Genomic DNA, 20557 nt, shown 5'->3' with positions numbered 1-20557 from the left:
CAAGGGAGAAAAGAAAAAGGTTTAAAAGAGAGAAGAGAGGAGATCAAATCAGCCCCTCACAGCATCTCACAGCGCATATTAGAGAGGAAGCAGGATCTGCTTCTCACGAATGGACGCCTCACAGGCACATTATGAGAGATGTTCTCAATGCATGATAGGATGTGCATGTGAGGAGCAAATCCAGTCTCGTATTAAAATCATTTTTCGATGGGGATGTGCTATGAGACCCACAATGTCCCTTAGCTTATCTAAGGTGGATTTATGGCATGGGTCTAGTTTGGACCAATAGTGGATATAAGGTAGAATTGGGAATAAGTTGTTGGATTTGATTTCATGTTTGGAGGGTCATTTAGACATTTTGGTTTTAATGATAGGTTTAGATTTAAGGTGCGACATATATATGTGATCTAATTTCTAACCAGTTTTGTTGAATTGGTTCCGAATGGAATCTTTAGCATAATCAGATTTTGCAAACAGTTGGAAATTGGTGACAAAAAGGTTTTGGAATGTTTTAGATTAGGTGAAGAAGTCTGATCATCCATTTGATACTTGGATTGTATGCCGACACATGCCTTGGTTTTTGAATTCTTGGTTATTTATTTTTCGCCTTTCATGGTTTAACCGGTAAACAATTTGACTGGGTCAATGGGCCATGAAAATTCTTTTTTTGTTTTTTTGATATTTCAGCTATTTCCATTATTAGTAATTAAAATCACTTTTTTGCACATAATTATTTTAATATGGCAAATATATAATATTAATCATACTCAAGTTTTTATATAATTTATATAATTTTTTAATTTTTATTATTTAATTTATACATCACACCTTGTTTGACTAAGAGGAAAATACAGTTTAACCAATTTGTCATACATTAATTCTTTGTTAGTATTTTTTTATCACATGGGGAAAGCGATTGGTGACTGATTAACTAATCACTTGACTAGGATTTTGGATTCATTTATCACCAAATTGTTTGCCTATAAAAAGCTATTGATTTGATCAACAACATGATTGATGTAATTAATTGAACCATTAAGCCGTTTGACCTAATCAATGGCTTATGGGTTAGACATTAATTACTTTTTCTTAAGTTTTGTATTCCATTTCCTTCGTTAAGAAAAATAATTTTATTTATTGCATTTGTTAATATGACCAAAAAATAATAATGGAAACATACTCATGTTTTTTCTACAAGATTTCTATATTTTTACAACTTATTATTGTATTTCTATCAGGTTTTCAAATTTTTATTATTTAATTATGATTTGGTCGATTCATTGACCTAGATGGTTAAACCAATGACTAACCACTTGGATGAAAAAGTCATTTTGTTTTCAAATTCAATTTTAAATATTGTATTCCGTTTTCATTATTTCTAAATGCAAATCTTATTTTTTCACACTTACTTTTGTTTAATACGACGAGTATATAATATTAGAGATGTGTCAAAATGTTTTTTTTTTTACAAAAATTATGTACTTTTTCATATTTTTGTTATATATATATATTATTTAATTGTGACATCATGATTTAATCCATTTTCTTTGGAAGGTTGGGCCATTGACATGCCACTTAGATAGGAAGAAGGTTTCCTTTTCAGACCAATTTTAAATTTTGTATTTTATTACATCATTAATAAAACTAATTCTTTTTTATTACACTTATATTTGCTTAATATGATTAATATATTATATTATAGATGTCCAAATTTTTCTATCTTTTGTAACTTTCTATATTTCATTGTATTTTTTTATTTTAAAATAATTATTATTTAACTATGACCTCATGGGTTAAACCATTTTATCTAAATGGTTGGACCACTTATCTACCACTTAGACAAGAAAATGGTTTCATTTCCAATTCAGTCTTAAATTTTGTGATTGAATTCCCATCATTAATTAATAAACATATTTTTTATTTAACATACTTATTTTTTTGTTTAATATAACAAATATATAATATTAGATATATAACAAAAAATTTCTACAAATTTATTTATTTTTGTATATTTTAAATTTTTGGTATTTAATTATAACATCACGAGTTTACTTGTTTAACCTAAATGGTTGAACTACTTACCTGCTACCTAAAAACCCACTTCTTTTTTTGGCTTAATTTTAATATATATATATATATATATATATATATATATATATATATAGAATTTTATAATTGTCAACACCCAATCAAACCTTTCCAATCCTCCCAAAACACCAAGAAATCCAGATAGCCTAAATTTGAGTACAAAAATCCCTTAAATCCACCGTTAAACCTACTCGATACCAATCTGATGGCCCCGACCAACCCTCCATTCACACATTAACCACTAGATTAGAAACCACCATAAGACCCATGACCTCCTAAAATACCTACCCATGAAATTTCAATTCAAGATTCTCCTATTTACCCTTTCATTAAACCAAGATTTTGTTTCAAGCTCTCCCATTAACCTAAACATCCGCGATCCAGATCTCCTTGATCCAAGCACATATGAACCAATCAGACCACATGATTGAACCCTAGACACAACAAAATGCATACCCATAAAGTTTTAACCCAAGATTCCCTTATTAACCCCTTTATCAAACCAAGGTTTCATTTAAAATCCTCTCATTAACCAAATTCCTACGATCATGACCCATCTGAATCAATTAGACATAACCATCATATCCCAAACCTCATCAAACCCCCACCTGTAAAATTTTATCCCAAGACACCCCTGATTGCCCCTCCATCACACCAAGATACCATTTCGAAGCTCTAGATTGATTAGACCAAGCTCCTTCTAGATATGCCTAATCCAGGTCTAATTGGGTCAATCTAACCCTACCATCAACTAAGATTTATCAAAAACCTCACCCTACCAAATTTCAACTAAAATTACCTTTGTTTGCCCCTCTATCGCATTAAGATTCCATTTTGAAGCTCTAAATTGACCAAATCAAACCCCTTTTAGATCTGCTTGATCTGGACCTATTTGGGCCAATATGACACCACCATTGAATCCAAAATGCTCAAAAACCCCACCCTACCAAATTTTAGCCATAAATACCCCTAATTGCCCACTCATCTAAAAAGTTTATATTTCAACCAATCTCACTCGCACACACAAAACCAATGTTTATGTTCAGACCCATCTCAGCCCTTCTTTCTTTAACCCGAAATCCCAGCCACCCACTTGGTATATTTGTTTAACCCTCCTTGAATTGGAAATGACCGAACTACCCCCCAAAATTTGAAAATTATCAAATTGCCCATGAACATCTTAAAATTTATGAAATTGCCATTATACTCTACATATAAATTCAAACCTAAAGTTTTCAATAGAGACTAATTTGCTCAAGTCACTATTTATCTTTTTTCTCTTGATACACAATCCCCTTCACCTTTGATCCCCTCATTTCTCATCGTTTTCTCCCATCTTTTCTCTCCATCTTCCCCAATGAGAACTAGTAACCTAGTGGTGGTGCCAACCCTATTTTCTCTATAGTTTTGGGCGGTGTTTGGCATTGATGTTATTTTTTGAGAAAACGATGCCATATAGGTGCCACATCAGAAAAATTGGTGCTTCATAAAATGTCCTCTTGTTTGGTACCGTTTTTTCAGAAAAAAACATTGCTCCAGACCACGCCTTGGAAATCAGGAAAGTGTGGTATGAAGAAATGCCAAATTCAATATGTTTTCTTAGAAAATAGCATGTTGCTATAAGCGGTGCAATGATGTGGCATCAACATGGCATCATCTTGGAGTTGGATACATCTTGACCTGCACGACCCAACTGATCTTGACCCTAATGGGTACCCTTGACCGAACCCACCCTAACCCTTTTTCATTACTCGACCCATATTGACTCACCAATAGATTGGGTGGGTATGAGTGGGTTCCAAGGTGGGTGGCTCAAATGGGTTGGGGTCAAGATTGCCAGCCCTAATTCTTAATACTCCTCACCACTATCACCGGCTGAGTAGAGTTGCATAGATAGTAGCCATCATCTGGGCTATCCTTCTTCTCAGCTTGGGTGAAACTCACACCCAAGGAGTCATTTCTTCTCACCATGCCCTTGGTTGCAAACCATGAGGATCACCTCTATTCCGGTATTAGTCTTAGATCGAAACTTCCCCTGTTTCACCATTGAGCTTTGAGTTTTTTGCTGAAACTTTTTTTTTCTTGGGAATTGGGGAGTTGTGACATAAAAATTATTTGAAAGAAATAAATTAAGAAATAAGAAATAAAGAAAAGGGGGAAAAGGGATAAGAAAGAGAGAAAATAGAGTGTTGATAGGGAAGGAAGAAAAAGGGGAATTGGGGTGCCATGTCAGCACTCTCTCATGCTTAAATTTTACATGTGTGAGTGGGAGTAATGGACGTTTCAAATGTCCTGAAACATCCTCTCATTTTGTTTTTAATATATTAAATTTTATATTAAAATTTTAAAACAAATAAAAAACTGGGGTTAGGGTTTCTTCTTCCTATTTCGTTCAAATAAAACCGTGAATAGGAGTTCTGTTTCATGTTTCTCATGGAGTTCATATTCCTACAAAATCTTGATGATAAATCATTATATATCTCATTACTTAAAGTTTAGTGAATAGTATTTATTTCTTTCACATAAAATCAAAATCAAAGGATTATTTCTTAGGAATATAATTAAGGGGTCTTAAAAAACACACATTGTTTTTATACACCCTAGATAGGGAAACTTACATTTTGTCAAAGTTTCTAGCATTAAATTAATGATCAAAACATGAGTAAAATTATCCATTTACTTAATCAACAACCATATGATCTTACTAGTTAAACCATTAACCAATTTGACTAGGAGAATTGACAATGATTTAAGACATTAGTTCTCTTTTTCTATTTTTTACCATTTAAATCATTAATAACAATAATTCTCATTTTCAAACATATTTTTGTTATCACCCAACCAAGATTATAAGTTTATTTACCAAATTGTTTATTTGTGAAAAAACATTGACTCAATCAATGTACATAGCGACCTAACTAATTGAACCACCAAGATTATAAGTTTATTTACCAAATTGTTTATTTGTGAAAAAACATTGATTCAATCAATGTACATGGTGACCTAACTAATTGAACCATTGAATTGTTTGATTGAGTTAGTAAGGTTACGAGTTAGACATTGCTTCCCTTTTTTTTCCTAATTTTTGTATTTAATTTTCGTCATTAATAAAAATAATTCTTATATTTCATATATTTGTTTAATATAACAAATATATAATACTAAAGACATGTCCAAATGGTTTTTTACAAAAATTCTATACTTTTTGTAGTTTTATGTTTCTAACTTTTTAAATATTTATTCTTTAATTATGGCATCATCACTTTACCCATTCGACCCTAATTATTGGACGGGTGATCTTCCACTTATAGAGGAAAACAAATTCGTTTTTGGATTAGTTTGAAAATTTGCATTTCTACATAATTAACAAAAAAATTCTTGTTTATCACACTTATTTTGGTTTAATATGATTAATATGTAATATTAGAGATGTGCCAAAAAATTTCCATATTTTTTGTATTTTTCGTAATTCTTTGTACTTTCTTTATTTTAAAAAAACATTGTTTAACTATGACATCATTGGTGATCCATTTGAACCAAGCGGTTAAGCCAATGATTTCTACCTAGATAGTAATGGTTTTCATTTTTAGGTTAGTTTTAAATTTTGTATTACATTTTCATCATTAACAAAAATACTCCTTATTGTTTATACTTATTATTGTTTAATATGATGTAAATATAATATTATGTTTTCAAAATTTTATTTTCTATAATTCCCTTTTTTTTTGTATTTTCATCTATTTTAATTTTTTATTATTTAAACATAAGATCATGGTTTAGACCATTTGGGCAAAATAGTTGAATTGCTTAGCTACCACCTAGATGGAAAAAATGGTCTACTTTCTAGGTTGGTTTTATTTAATTTTTGGTGGAATGTAAATTCTTTTGGGTTGGTTTTAAAAGTTCTTTTTTTGCTAAATTATTTTGAGTAATAAGATTTTGATGTTATTAGACTCTAATATATTATACGACAGGTATCCTATTACATTGCCAAACTAAAAAAAAAAGTAATGGTATCAGTCAAGAAGAAATTATCGATATGCAAAATATCGATACTTTGAACTATGGTTTGTATAGCAGATGTGAGCATGATGGCTACAGCAGTTAGTGATGTACAATCTTAATGCTTTAATTGAAATATGGTCTAAGGATCTTCCAATATTAACATGTAGAAATATTTCCAGTGTCCTAGCTACTTGAGTTGCATTTTTCAACAACCTTCATTGTTCATAGTCATGACTAATTAAAGCTAAATTGAATTGAAGTCATTCAAACAGGTTCTTTAGTTTTAGTTATCTCTTCTCTTCTATGTTTCATATCATTTCCCATGCTAACAACTTGTTGAGTTGTGCCTTGAATTCTGGTTGCAACCCACTCCATGACTTGGCCCAACACTATTAGAGAAAACCCAAAGGTAGAATTTCATTGATATATGTGGTGGATATGGAGTCAAAGCCCATCCTTGATCGCAGAGGATGTTGACTTTATGTGTTTTAATGATAAAAAATTTATTGAGAGTGTGATTAAGTGTGCAACAATCTTTAATAAGTTTCTTTGTGCTAAAAATGTATTAAAGCAAGAATAATACAAAGATAAAGGAATGAAAGCTTTGTTGAGTAGTTGCCTAAACCTCATATTCTCAACACCATCATTACATCTCTTCAGCTAAGAAAGCTTCAAGAAATTCAAGCATATCAACGCTATTGAAGAACTTAAACAATCTTGGAGCTGCTTAAATGTCAATTGCTACAACAACTCTATGAAAAGAAAATTATATTAGGTTGCACTCAAATTGTGCCAATCTTTTAGGATTTTAATGTAATCAGTTGCATACAATGCAATCTCATGATGCTCAACAAGATTGAACTTAGTTCCTAGGCTTTCCTAGACTTAAACAAGCGATTATAATTAGAAAAATATGTTTTAAAATCCAATGAAAAAGATCCCAAACCTTTGAATAAGAATTTCCAAGGTTTCTAAGTGTTGGATTGTTTATGCAAGACTACCCAAGCTCCATAGAAAAGTTAGCTACTCAAAAATGTATGGTTGACTGACTATGTTAGCCGAGACATAAAATGCCAAGACTATTAAATATAGTCAACAGCCCCAAAAGACATAATCAACTAATTGTGACAATCAATGCATGAATATGCCCCATTTGAGAAGAATAATTGATTATCTAGAAAAGCATAATCAACTAACCCAAATAGCTTGAATTCAAAATGACATTAATTGACTGATATGGAAGAACCAATAAATTAGGAGAGATAAAAAAATTCTCCCTTTGTCAAGTAGCCGACTAACAATTTTGACAATCGACTACGGAGTAATTTGACTGTTTGAATGTTCAAATAACTATTACCATCTATGAAAAGCCTTCTAACGTATTGGAGAAAATTTGAATCATTTATAAGAAAGGATAAATCTCTCCAATGGCTAAAAAATGGTAACTTGCTTTTAAATCCTCTATAAATAGAAAAGGTTTGTTAAATTCAAAACAAGAAATAAGAAATTGAAATTAAACTAGAAAAAACAATCAAATGCTTTCCTTGTATATAGTGCATAGTTATTTTTCAGATATAGTAAGTTATAAAGTCATCTTTGTTGAAGAGATACTTAAGATTCAATAGTGTTAAAGGTGAGCAAAGCTAAGCCTTGAGCTTGTATAGTCTCACCCATCTATTATAGATCTTTTCATTGAGTTGAGCAACTTTGGAGAAACTTTAGCAACTGAATAGTTTGTTTTTGTATTGTAATATTTTCCAATTTAGAGGTTTCTCTTGTTGTAAACTTGTTATTGTACATGTATTAGAAAGGAAATATCTATAAGTAGGTAGGTATTCATGTTTTGAATACCATAGAAGTCATGTTGGCACTATCAACACAAATTTCGTGCATAAATTTGGAGCACAAAAAATCAGACAAATTAAAAAATATATATTTTTTAAAAAATGTAAATGAAATACAAACTTTTTTTTTCTTATTTAGCAAAGAACACCTTTGATTCTCTCGTCTTGGATGAAACTCAAAGTCACAATTGCAACTTGCAATTACGAGAAGAAAGCAACTACTGGTTTTGTGAACAAATTTTTCCTCTTAATAGAAGTCTTCTTAGTTGCATCAATCTTAGAGGAGATTTTTTCAATTCCATTAATTTGATGAAGCTTTTTTTAGGTTGCGACAACACAAAAACCAAAATACTTTAATTAATGTGACACGACATTATTGTAACTTCAAAGCTTCAATGATCGACTATCACGACCTTATTGTTCTTTCTTCCTACAACAAAGAAAAGCTAAAAAATTAAGAGCCAAAGAAGAGGGCCTTGAGGGAGCCAAGGAGGGCCTTGCTCTTGTTTTCACCTCAATTTATAGTGGCCTTTCTTAGGTGAGTCTGCCCAAAGATTTAAATTCATTTGGCAGCTATTGTCTCCTTCTTTACTTGATAAAAATTTTGATCCTATTATAGGTAATGATTACCATTTAAATGGAAGGCCCCACAAGATTGATTTGAAAGACATTCAACTTAATGGGATTCTCTTAATTAAAATTTGTATTATTTTGGAAAATTGCCTGGTTTGAGATCTCTAATTAACAAATCGGTGATCTTTGTATAAGATTGATTGGAAGGGGTTTGTAAAGGTGTCACTTGGAAAGAAACTAGGGCCCGCATAAGGAAAGAAATCCTTTAATTTCTAATCCTCCTTGAATCAGCCAACAACCATATTTTCCTTTAACCAAATTGTTAATTAGGCATCGTTGCCAATCAATTGGGCCCCACTACATTGATTAGAGAAAACCTGTCTAATTTATTTGAGAGAAAAATCTTTCTGATTGCCATGAATGGTGGGCTTGTCTCCATATTCAATCCTTAACGTGGCAAATGCTCATTGCCCCTACTCAGTTTGATTTGTAATAAGCCCTACCCAACATACTCTTGGGTTTGGATTTAATGGTACCTCCCCACTCAATTCTTTTTGGGAGAGTACATTAGAGAGCCCATTTTCTAGTTAGATTTCACATTGGGTCCCATCCAACATCTTCTTGGGCCCAATTTTTGTTATTCTTTTTTTAGTGCGCCCAATAGCTCATTTTCATTGAATCTCATATTGGGCCCTATTTACTTCACTTCTTGTGCCAAAAATTTACATATCAACAGGCCCAATAGCCCATTTTCTATAATGTCTTGTAGGCATCTGAAAACCCTATTGGTTTAGGTCTTGTTGGCATTCGTGAAATCCAATTGGTTTAGGTCTTATAGACACCTGCGAAGTCCTATTGGTTATAAAGGCTTTTGATGGTGCTTGGAAAGTCCAACTGGTTAGTGGAAATTAATCCTCAATGATCTCTGTGTTACAAGATATAAATAGAGTTAGCCAGACCACTATAAAAATACTATATGCCTAGTGTGAATTTTCTTCAACTTTTGCAGTTTGTTAGTTTGTTTACTAACTTTACTAACATCTTCAAATATATGCAATAACTTAAATCCCTATAATCTTATAGATATTGTTTTTATTTCATTTCTTTAGAGCTACAAGATACAAGACCTCTTAATGCAATTGCTCAGTTAGTAACCCTACAAACATTTACTAACTACACTAATTCTCCGGCTCAACAATTTGGGCTTTATCTACTAACATCTTTCAATTCCTAACTATTTACTTCTAATTGATTTGCATTTAATTTTATAGTTTCTTATTGACATCTTATCCTAAGAACCATTGGAATTTCTTGGTTGCTGCTACCCCTATTTTCATTGTATGCGAGTATACTCGTTATTCCTCCTCTACCAATATCATTCTCAAGATCAGAAAATGGTTATGCAAATTAGTAACCAATGGATTTTAGAGTGGACTATAATCCGATAGAAAAATCTCAACTTCAATTTCTTGGGGTATATTGAAAAGAATGGTAGGATCCATCGTATGGACGCCAGAATTGTTGTGGAATGGGTGGGCGAATTTCAAAAATTTCCTACCTCCCTTCCAACTGGGAATCATAATCTCTGATTTTAGAATTAAAATTCAAGGATCCTACTTGAACCAGAACCGAACCAGATCTAAACCAAAAGACAAGGGAGGAATTATACCTAATCCAGAGAAGTAATATCTCCCAAAGTTGGTGTTCACGCCCAAAGAAGACACCAAGATCCGCTCCTGCTGAAGATGACACAGTAACTGTGGAACAGAACCAGCAGAGTGCGTCCTACGCACTGAATCCTTCACAAGAATCCTCTGGAAACAATGAGCACCGAACTGAATCAGCCTTTCAGTAAAAGCTGATATCAGTAAAAGCTGATATCTTCCACATACAACACCAAAAATGTGACCTTATCCACACTGGACTTCTTGTAAACACAGGGCTCATCCGGATTCTGCTCAAAGTCAAATGATTTAACGACAGAGTCAAAACGGATGTTCCAACTCCTAGAAGCTTGCTTAAGTCCATATATGGATCTATTAGGTTTACATACCATGTGTTCCTGACCAGTAGCAATGAAGCCTTGCGGCTGCTGCATGTAGATATCTTCATTAAGATCTCCATTTAGGAACGCAATTTTAATATCCATTTGCCAAATCTCGTAATCATGGTATGCTGCTACAGCTAGCAGGATCCTAATGGATTTAAGCATGGCCACAGACGAAAAGATTTCCTCATAGTCGATGCCTTCTTTCTGAGTATACCCTTTCGCCACCAAACGAGCTTTGTAGGTCTCAATCTTGCCATCAGGGCCCTTCTTTCTCTTATAGATCCATTTGCAACCAATTGCTTTTATCCCGGAGGGCGGATCTACTAGAGTCCAGACTCCATTGGCCTCCATCGAGTCCATCTCAGCTCTCATGGCCTCCACCCACTCCTGGGAATCTATGCCCAACATAGCTTCCGCGTAAGTCATGGGATCCTCCTCACTAGTCAAGGCTTCCACCAGGTAACTATCCTGGTCATAACCATAACGGACTAGTGGCTTGGATACCCGGGTGGATCTTCTAGGTTGGTCACTACCTGGAACCTGCGGGATATCTCCCACTGGTCCTGAGCTTTCCTCATCAAGAACTATTTCCTGACGATGAGTGTCCAAGATATAATCCGTCTCTAAGAACAGGGCATTTTGACTACAGAACACTTTCTGCTCACTTGGGTCATAGAAAAGATAACCCACTGAATCCTTTGGGTAGCCTACAAATAGACAACGACTGGTTTTGGATTCCAACTTGTCCGTACTCATTCTTTTAACGTGTGCAGAACAACCCCAAATCTTCAAGTGTTTGACACTTGGTTTCTTTCCGGTCCATAGTTCGTATGGAGTTTTCGGAATCAATTTGGTTGGAACCCGATTCAGCACGTAAATTGCGGTCTCTAACGCATATCCCCAAAAGGATGTGGGCAATTCCGAGCGTGTGAGAAGTGACTGGACCATGTCTAACAATGTCCTATTCCTCATCTCTGAAACACCGTTAAGCTGGGGTGTTGCAGGAGGAGCTAACTGTGAGATAATCCCATTGGCCTTCAAGTAGTCCCTGAATTCGTCAGAGAAATACTCGCCACCTTGATCTGATCGAAGGGCCTTAATTTCTCTCCCTAACTGTTTCTCGACCTCTTGTCTGAACTCTTTGAACTTTTCAAAGGATTCAGATTTATGTCTCATTAGGTACACGTAACCATATTGTGAGAAATCATCGGTAAAGGTGATGAAATACACGTGTCAGTATCGGGTCCTAACACTCAGGGGACCACATACATCACTATGTATAAGGTCAAGTGTGCCTGTACATCTTTCAGGCTTACCGTTAAATGACCACTTTGTCATCTTGCCTCTAAGGCAAGGTTCACAAGTGGGAAGGTTTTCTACGGTTAGAAAACCCAAAGGACCATCCTTTACCAATCTTGTGATTCGGTCAATACCGATATGGCCAAGTCGGTAATGCCACAGGCACGCGGGACTGACTATGTCACGAGTCATTTTCTTGGGGATTTTTACCAACATAGTTTCGGTTAAGTTAGTTTCTAGAGAAGGATGTAGAACATAGAGACCGTTCTCTAGTTCCCCGCATGCGATGAATTTATTGTTCCTTTTGATAGTAATCACATTACTAAAAGAGACAATATATCCATCCACACACAGTTTAGAAACAGAAATCAAAATTCTTCTTAGATTTTGTACATAAAGACAGTATTTCAGTACAAGAATCCCTTCTCTAAAACTTAATTATACGGTTCCTATCGCCGTAGCTGCAACACTTGCAGAAATCCCTAAGTAAAGTGTCACCTCTCCTTCACTCAGCCTTCTGCTTACTTTGAACCTCTGCAGTGAGTTACACACATGAGTTGAAGCCCCGGAGTCAACACACCAAGACACAGAAGTCACTAATAAATTAGTTTCCATGACACAAGTTTCGAAAGTACCTTTCTTAGATTCCAGGTAGGCAGGACAATTCCTCTTCCAGTGGCTGGCCTGTTTACAGAAGTGGCAGGCATCGGATGCCTTGTCTTTCTTTTGTTTCTTAGACTTGGTGGCCTTCTTCTAGGGCTTTCTCTTTGCTTTCCTCTTCTTTCTTGATTTGCCAGTTTCAACAAGCATGACTATCGGTTCATCTTTCCTTATCAATTCCTCAGCTCTTTGCAACATATTGCTGAGCTCTTGGACGCTGACATTCAGCTTGTTCATATTATAATTCATAATGAATGGGTTGAAGGATGAAGGCAGAGAGTTGAGAATAGCATCGATCTGTGTGACCAGATCTAGCCCGGAACCAACGGCCTCCAGCTCGTTTATGTAGCCCATCATCCGAAGACAATGGTCATGCACTTGCTGCCCCTTAGTCATCTACACGGTCATGAACTATTTCAGGACCTTTTGTCGAGTAGAATGATTCTGCTCTTCGTACATAGTTTTTAGACTATCCAATATGTCTTTAGCGAGTTCGATCTGATCGAACTGCCTCTGTATCGGATTGTCCAAAGAGGCTATGATGTAGCAGCGGACCAGGGAGTTTTTATCCTCCCATTCTTGGAATTCTCTCATTCGGGCCTCAGAAGCCCTGTCCCCTAGACGATTCAGAGCAGGATTTTTAGCCACCTTATCCAGTTTTTCTAAAGCCAGGGCTAACATAAGGTTTCTGTACCAGTCAACATAATTGAGTCCCTTAAGCTTGTTGTCGTCAAGCAACTTAGGGGAGAACGCAGGGGAGAAGAAGAGCACTACAAGAAAATAGACCTATAGCTACGGACAAAACCGTAGCTATAGGTCTATAGCTACGAACAGAAAACAATAGTTATAGTTGCGGTGGCTATAGGTAATAGCTACGGATGCTATCATTCATAGCTAAAACTAACCTATAGCTACGGTTTATGTCTGTGGTTGATGCCTGATTCAATAATTATATGTGAAGTTTTAGCTACGGTTTTTTAGTTAATCGTGGCTACAAATTTGACTGTATAGCTAAGGTTTGTTTTACAACTGTAGCTAAACGTTGCTCTATAGGTACGGTTTTTAAGTGTCCGAAGCTATAACATTTAGATCTATATCTACGGTTTTGAGATGATTGTAGCTAAAAATATGAATCTACTACAATTTACTTTGACTGTAGCTAAAATTAAGACTTAGGTCACTCTGAAGCTAAAAAAAAGAAAGCATGAATCATAGCTATCATTTTTAACTATTTGTAGCTAAACTTGTTGATACATGGTTGACGGAATTTTTTCCTATATCAAATACAAACACAACATATACCATTCATAATAAAAGATGAAACTTGAATTCAAAATTTCAATAAAAGATTTTATAATGAATTGCATCTCAAGGTATTTTAATACATCCATGTGTTTAAAATCTATTACAAATTCAAGGTTATTGAATACATGAAACTCAATCCACCCCCCCCCCCAAAAAAAAAAAAAAAACTTGACGTGTAAAATTTGATCAAATTGGTGTTCAGCCGCACATGTGAAGTATCTCCTTTAGCATGTTTAACTTATAAGAAAATAATAGAAAATAAGTTAGAAATCATATTTTTAAAGATATAAAATCTTGTATGAAAATCTAATTATTAACTATGCAATATAAACTTACCTACTTCATTCCAAGCCTAATGTAGAAGTACAAGGATTGAATATCAACCACAAATTATGTATTGAGCAATATAATAGCGTGGCAATGTGTATTAATTTCTATTTTTCCAACAAACAATTAAAATCAAGTAGAGGACTTAAAAGCAAAGATCAATAATCTACAATTGGAGGCAGACTCTTTAAGTGCAAAAATGAGTGAAATGCAAAAATAAAATAAACAATCAAGAGAGGAACTTCAAGAAAGAAATGATAAAGCATCTACAAAGATAAAGTTGATCATAGTACCACCTCCTCCTATCTTGATTTTCTCCTTGATCATTTGCTTCCTACCTTGTTCCTCCCAATAAAATAAACTTCTCTTGCCTCTGTTCTCTCTCAAATGAAGCAGGCACCACATCATTTTACTTTTTACAAACAAACAAGACAACTCAAACCTGAAGCAAAAGTAAATCAGAATTTACACAACCCATTTGTACGCCCCTACATTTACAATACTAATAAAAGGAGCTGGTTTATATTTTGATTAATTCCTTTTTCCCTGCCTTCTCTTTCGATATTGTTTTTAGTGAATATCATTATCTATTGCGGATGCTTTTATTGGAAAGAAATACAGCCGCAAACAGCAACAGTAATGGGCGTTAAATTCAGTGTTCCTATCTTATCTCTTAGCTAACTTCAGTGTTCCTATCTTGTCTCTTATCTAAATTCAGTGTTCCTATCATATTTCTTAGCTAGATTCAGTGTTCCTATCTTATCTCTTAGTTAGATTCAGTGTTCCTATTTAGTAGCATTATTATCTCTTATTTAGAGATAAATGTTTGTTAGGAAGTTTTCCTAAATAAGGACTCTTGTAATTTCCTATTTAAAGGAGCAGATGATATTCAATAAAATTATCGATATTTTCAGTCAAGAAAGAGCAGAGGAGAGTTGGTGATCTCTTTAACAAATCACCATTAAGGCGCTAAAGATAGGTTCCTCGAGAAAAGGGAGAAACAAGGGAAAACAGGAAGTTTTCCCCGTTAACCGACCTGTGACGAGATCCTATTCGCGGGCCCTTAACAAATTGGTATCAGAGCAAGGCGTCATGGGTGACTTTGAGCAATTTAAGACTAGGGTTCATGATCTGGAGCACAAACTGATGGAAAACAACAAGGAGGTGCGCGAGATCAAGGATGACATCCGAGAATTGAGGCACTTGATGGAGTTATATTTTTCCAGCAAGGAAAAGAGTTCAGAAGGGGGTGCAACCACAGACGGCCACCGACCAGACATAGCAGAACCGTCTGGCGAGCAGCAGGTCCTTCCCTAGGGAACCGCGATCATTCCCCAAATATAGCAGGCTATAATTTCCTTTCTATAATGGAGCAGGAGATCCTTGGGATGGCTGTACAGATGTGAGCAGTTTTTCCGCAACCAACGGACAGAGGATAGGGACAAGGTCAGATTAGCCGCATTCAACATGACAGCGGAGGCGCAACTCTGGTTTTATAAATTGGAGCAGGAGGAACCTGGGCTCAGCTGGATCCAATTCAAATCCTACTGCCTTCTTAGATTTGGGCCCCCATTGACAAGCAATCCATTAGGCGAACTAATCAACCTCAAACAGATTGGAACTGTGGCTGAGTATCAACGTCAGTTTCAGACCCTACTTGCAGGCTGGTCTAAGTTTCAATAATGGAGCTATGTTTTTCTAGTTTGCAAATTTCAATATATATATATATATAATGAAAAAAAAAACAAAAAAAAAAGCAAATAACTTTGGTTGTGTGCTATTCTATACATCAACAATCTTTTTATTGCTTGGCTTTTGATACTTATTCTTGAAATTTTTCTTGTGGATAGAATTTAGACTTCTTAGCTTTGTAAATTTCTCTTTAACTTGTAAATTGCTGCTAGATTAGGATTACTGATTGGTTAAATTATTTACATTCTTTTGGAATGTGTATAATAGTCTTTTTATTGCTTTGCTCAGATTATTTAGAACAAAACTCCTGATCTCTCAAGTTTGAATTCATTTCTAGCAAGAAGAAGCTTCTCACCGAAGTATCCATTTTATTATCCAGGGAGTCCTCTATTCACCCTTTTCTTTACTTGATATTGCTCTTGTTGGTTTTATTATGATTCCCTAACACTATGAACATTGAGGACAATGTTCGTCTTAAGTGTGGGGGAGTGAGTCTAAGGCTAGGGTGTGGGGGCTGAAACCATGCACCTCATTCACCCCAACACACAATTTATCTATAATTTATGAGGACTTTTTGGATGGATTCTTATGCCGATTTTATTTAATTTTGCCCTAATTTAGCTTAATGCTAAGAAAAGATTTCAGGGGTAATCAATCCAAGAAAAAGAGGAAAAAAGGTAAGAAAAGAAAGACCAAAAAGGACCAAATTCAGCCCAGCCCAGTTATGGAAGCAAGAGAGCACTTCAGCCCAAGAAGTACAAGTAAAATCTTTGGGAAAACCCAAGACAAGAAGCCTAGCAAGGAGTAAATTTCAGTCCAGTAAGAGGAAGCCCATTCTCAGCCCAAAAGAACAGCCTAGAGTGTAGCTAACATGTGCTAAGAAGGAGCTTAATTGCAGCCCAAAAGAGGTAGGGGCGGCAACCCTTAGAAGGCTCTTAAGAGAGTACTCTAGAAAATTCAAGAATGGGGTGTATACCCCATTCTTGAGGCTTCAAGAAGGGGCAAGAGCCCCCTTGAAAATCTATATAAGGAGGCCTCTAGAGGGGAGAGAGGTGTTCATTTTCTTGAGTTCAAGGCTCTCCCATCCCTTGGGGTTCGAACATCTTGAAGAGAAGAGAAGGAGAAGGGCTAGGAGCAAGAAGGGGAAGGAGAAGGGCTGAATGAGTTCAAGCTAGCAAGAAGAGAAGGTGAGTTCGAAATTGGGGATTTTGATTCAGAGATCTAATGTAATTAATTCCTTTTTAGTTTCAATTTTTCTTTGATTCGAATTCAACTTCCTTTGATGTAAATTTCTTTCTCTCCCTCTTCCATTCTTTCTTGATGTAATTAAGTTTGTAAAATTTCAGATCAAGCAATCAATTTCTTTTTGTTCATTCGAATGGATGTGATTTGTTCTTGAAGTTTATTGAATAGAGGTTAATTGTAGATCAGATCAGCCAATTAATCTTTCAAAACTCAGATATGAATTCTCAGATCTGAGATTTGCAAGATCAAAATTTCTTGAAAGAGAATTAAGATCTCAAATTTTCAGATTGACCAATTTGATCTAAAGCTTGGAATTCTTAGAGTGCTTGAGAAAGACTCTAGGAATTCAGATTTACTATTCAAGAACTGAATTGCATGCAAGGTTAGAGATAACTTGCACAATTCAGTTGGTGATCAATTCAAATTTGAATTGATGCCTTAGATGTGTTTAAAGAAATGCATGCATGAACGATTAGATTCTTGCTAGAGATAGAAGAACCGTTACTATGCATTAAGAGAGGCTGTTCATGACCTTGGAGTTATACCAAGCCAAGGCTTAATCATGGCCTATTCGAATGACTCAAGTTGATTTATTGCTGAATCTTGAAATTGTGTTTTATTGTTTACTCTTCTAATTTGAATTGAAGGCATTTGAGCCAATGTTTTAGATAGATTTTAGCTTAGAATTTTAGTTTTTGAATAAAGTTATACTGTGCTAATCAGATAAGAATTGACCAATTTAGTATTGGTAGTTGTTTCCTAAATCCTCGTGGGAATGATACCTACTTTACTACTTGAACGGCTAGTGCACTTGCTAGTGTCACAATGAGCCACACCAGAGTGTTAGAGCCGGCTGTACAAGAGTAGTATAGTCCTTTTATGTTTAGTTATATATGTATTGTTCAGTTGATGTGGCTCTCACTTAAGTGAGGGCACAATGGTAATTCTTGTATACCTTAGAAGAGTACAAATAAAAGAAGGGCAGACTATAGGGATTTGAATTTTTCTCTCTAGTTTGGCTGTAACATTTTCTCCTTCTTCTTTTTCCCCTTCTTCTCCTTCTTCTCTCTCTCTCTTCTCCTTCTCTTTCTTTTGATCTGAACTTATATGAACATCTAGTTTGAGTTTTATCACATAAAAATAAATATCTTGAAAACTAATTTGAAAATAAAACAATTTTCTTCCCTCTCGATGGTAAATAAGCAATTCAACCATTTTTTGTTAAATAGGTTAACCAATAATTCCATAATTAAATAATAAAAATATAAAATAATTAAAATATAAAAATATAGAGAAACAAAAAGATTTGGCATATCTTTAATATTATATATTCATTATAATAAACAAAAATAAGTATTATATGTTAGAAGCAATTTTGTTAATGATTGAAATTGAATGCCAAATCTAAAATCAACCTAGAAATGAAATGATATCATAATCAAATAATAACATTTTAAAAATAGAAAATACAAAGAATAAAAAATTTAAAGAAAAACATGGGCACTTATTTGATGTTACGTATTTATAAAAAATAAAATATTTGGTACATTTCTAATATTATACGTTCATGATACATAAGAACTAATTTTATCAATGATGGAAATATAATACAAAATTTGAAGTCAACCGAGAAATCAAACCATTTTCTTTTTTTTGGGTACTAGGTCAGTGATTTGGGTCAAATGGATTAACCTGAGCCCGGCCCGACCCAACCCAATTTTTTTCACGGGTCGGGTTAGATTTTCTGGGCCTTGGGTTGGGCTTGGGCTTGAAAAGGCAGGTTTTTATTTTTTTTGGGTTGGGCTTGGGTTGAGGTCTTGGGTAACCCGAGCCCAACCCGATGTATTCTACATGTAGTATATAGTTGAATCAATGAATCATATGTTAATATGTTATTATGTTGGCTTAATGGTAGTTGTATAATTAGTAAATTACTAATTTAATATTAGGTGCCATGTGTCAATTGTCAATGCCATTACTTAAAGTCATTAATTAGTTTCTTAAGTTTCTTTTTCTAAACACCCTCTTTCACTCTTTGTGTGTCTATGAGACTTTGACGTTTCAAATTCTTTTAACTTTCAAATTCTTTTAATTCTAATGCCATTATGGCAAGTTGGCAACATTAATTAAGGAAACCCAAAGGCCAAACCGCCAAAAGTCCAAAGCGAGTGAAAACTTATTATGGCAAGTTGGCAACATTAATTAAGGAAACCCAAAACGAGTAAAAACTCATTAGGCTGATTAAATTTTAATCTGGGGCTTTGGCCTTTGGGCTGATTAACCAATTCAAGTTTGGCCCGGGCCCAGGCCCAACCCGAGTGCTAAAATTTTAGTACGAGCTGGGCTTGGGTTGAATAATTCGGGCTTGACCTCGGGCTCGGGTTGGGCTTGGTCTTTAGGTCCAATTCTTAGGGTTGGGCCTGGGTTGAGCTAAAACCCGACCCAGCCCGCCCGACTTGCACCCCTAATGGTGGGTCAATGAGATAACTTTTTGAATAACTCATGCTGTCATAATTGAATAATAAATATTTAATAAAAATAGAACACAAAAAATGAAAAAGTATAGAATTTTGTCGAAAACATTTGAGAACATTTATAATATTATATATTCATCGTATTAAATAAAAATAATTGTTAAAATAAATATTTTTATTAATGACAGAAATGAAATACAAACTCTAATAATAATAATAATAATAATAATAATAATAATAATAATAATAATAATTGTTATTATAATTTAATATTCTCGCGTGCAATTCACTTACACATTTACTAGTCTTATAAAACCACCACTAAATGCCTGCAATGACAGTTTAATTAGAGTCTTAAAAGGGTTGTTAATGTGATCGGCAATAAAGGTATTAGTGACATTCTTTGCAAACCACCACTAGATCATCAATCTTATAGTGATTGTTTCTAACAATCGCTAATAACTTCAAGAGTGTCAATATTTGCACAGCTATATATGGCGTTGCTTCCTGACCATCATATTTCCTAGTGGGCATTCGATCTGTAAGAGGGAGAATTAATAAATTGAAGAGCCTGACTCCAAGACTGCATGCATCTCTGTTGCTTCCAAATCTTGAGTCAAACAGGCACAAATCAATGCACCCCAGAAACCCCTTTATTGATCAAGCACCACACATCCTACCTAACTCCCTTTGCTTGAAAACTATCCATCACAATAGACCAAGAATTTGGATTGACAATCACCCTAGAAACTCCTTTATTGATCAATTACCACACATCCTACCCAACTTTGGCTTGTAACCTTAACAGACTGATTCTCAAAGTCAGCCCTCCATAGTTTTATTTGTTACTAATAGAGACCCGTGCGATACACAAGCTTTGTTAAAACAATTTTAGGCAATAAAGGTAGGGGTGCAAGTTGGGTGTACCCAATTCAACCTCAACCCGATTCAATCAAAGCTTTTGCACAGGTTGGGTTTGAGTTTTTGAACTTTAA

The sequence above is a fragment of the Nelumbo nucifera genome, chromosome 4, assembly GCF_055504915.1.
Source record: "Nelumbo nucifera cultivar China Antique chromosome 4, China Antique-T2T, whole genome shotgun sequence".
NCBI lineage: Eukaryota > Viridiplantae > Streptophyta > Magnoliopsida > Proteales > Nelumbonaceae > Nelumbo > Nelumbo nucifera.
Note: the sequence above shows the minus strand (reverse complement) of the source record.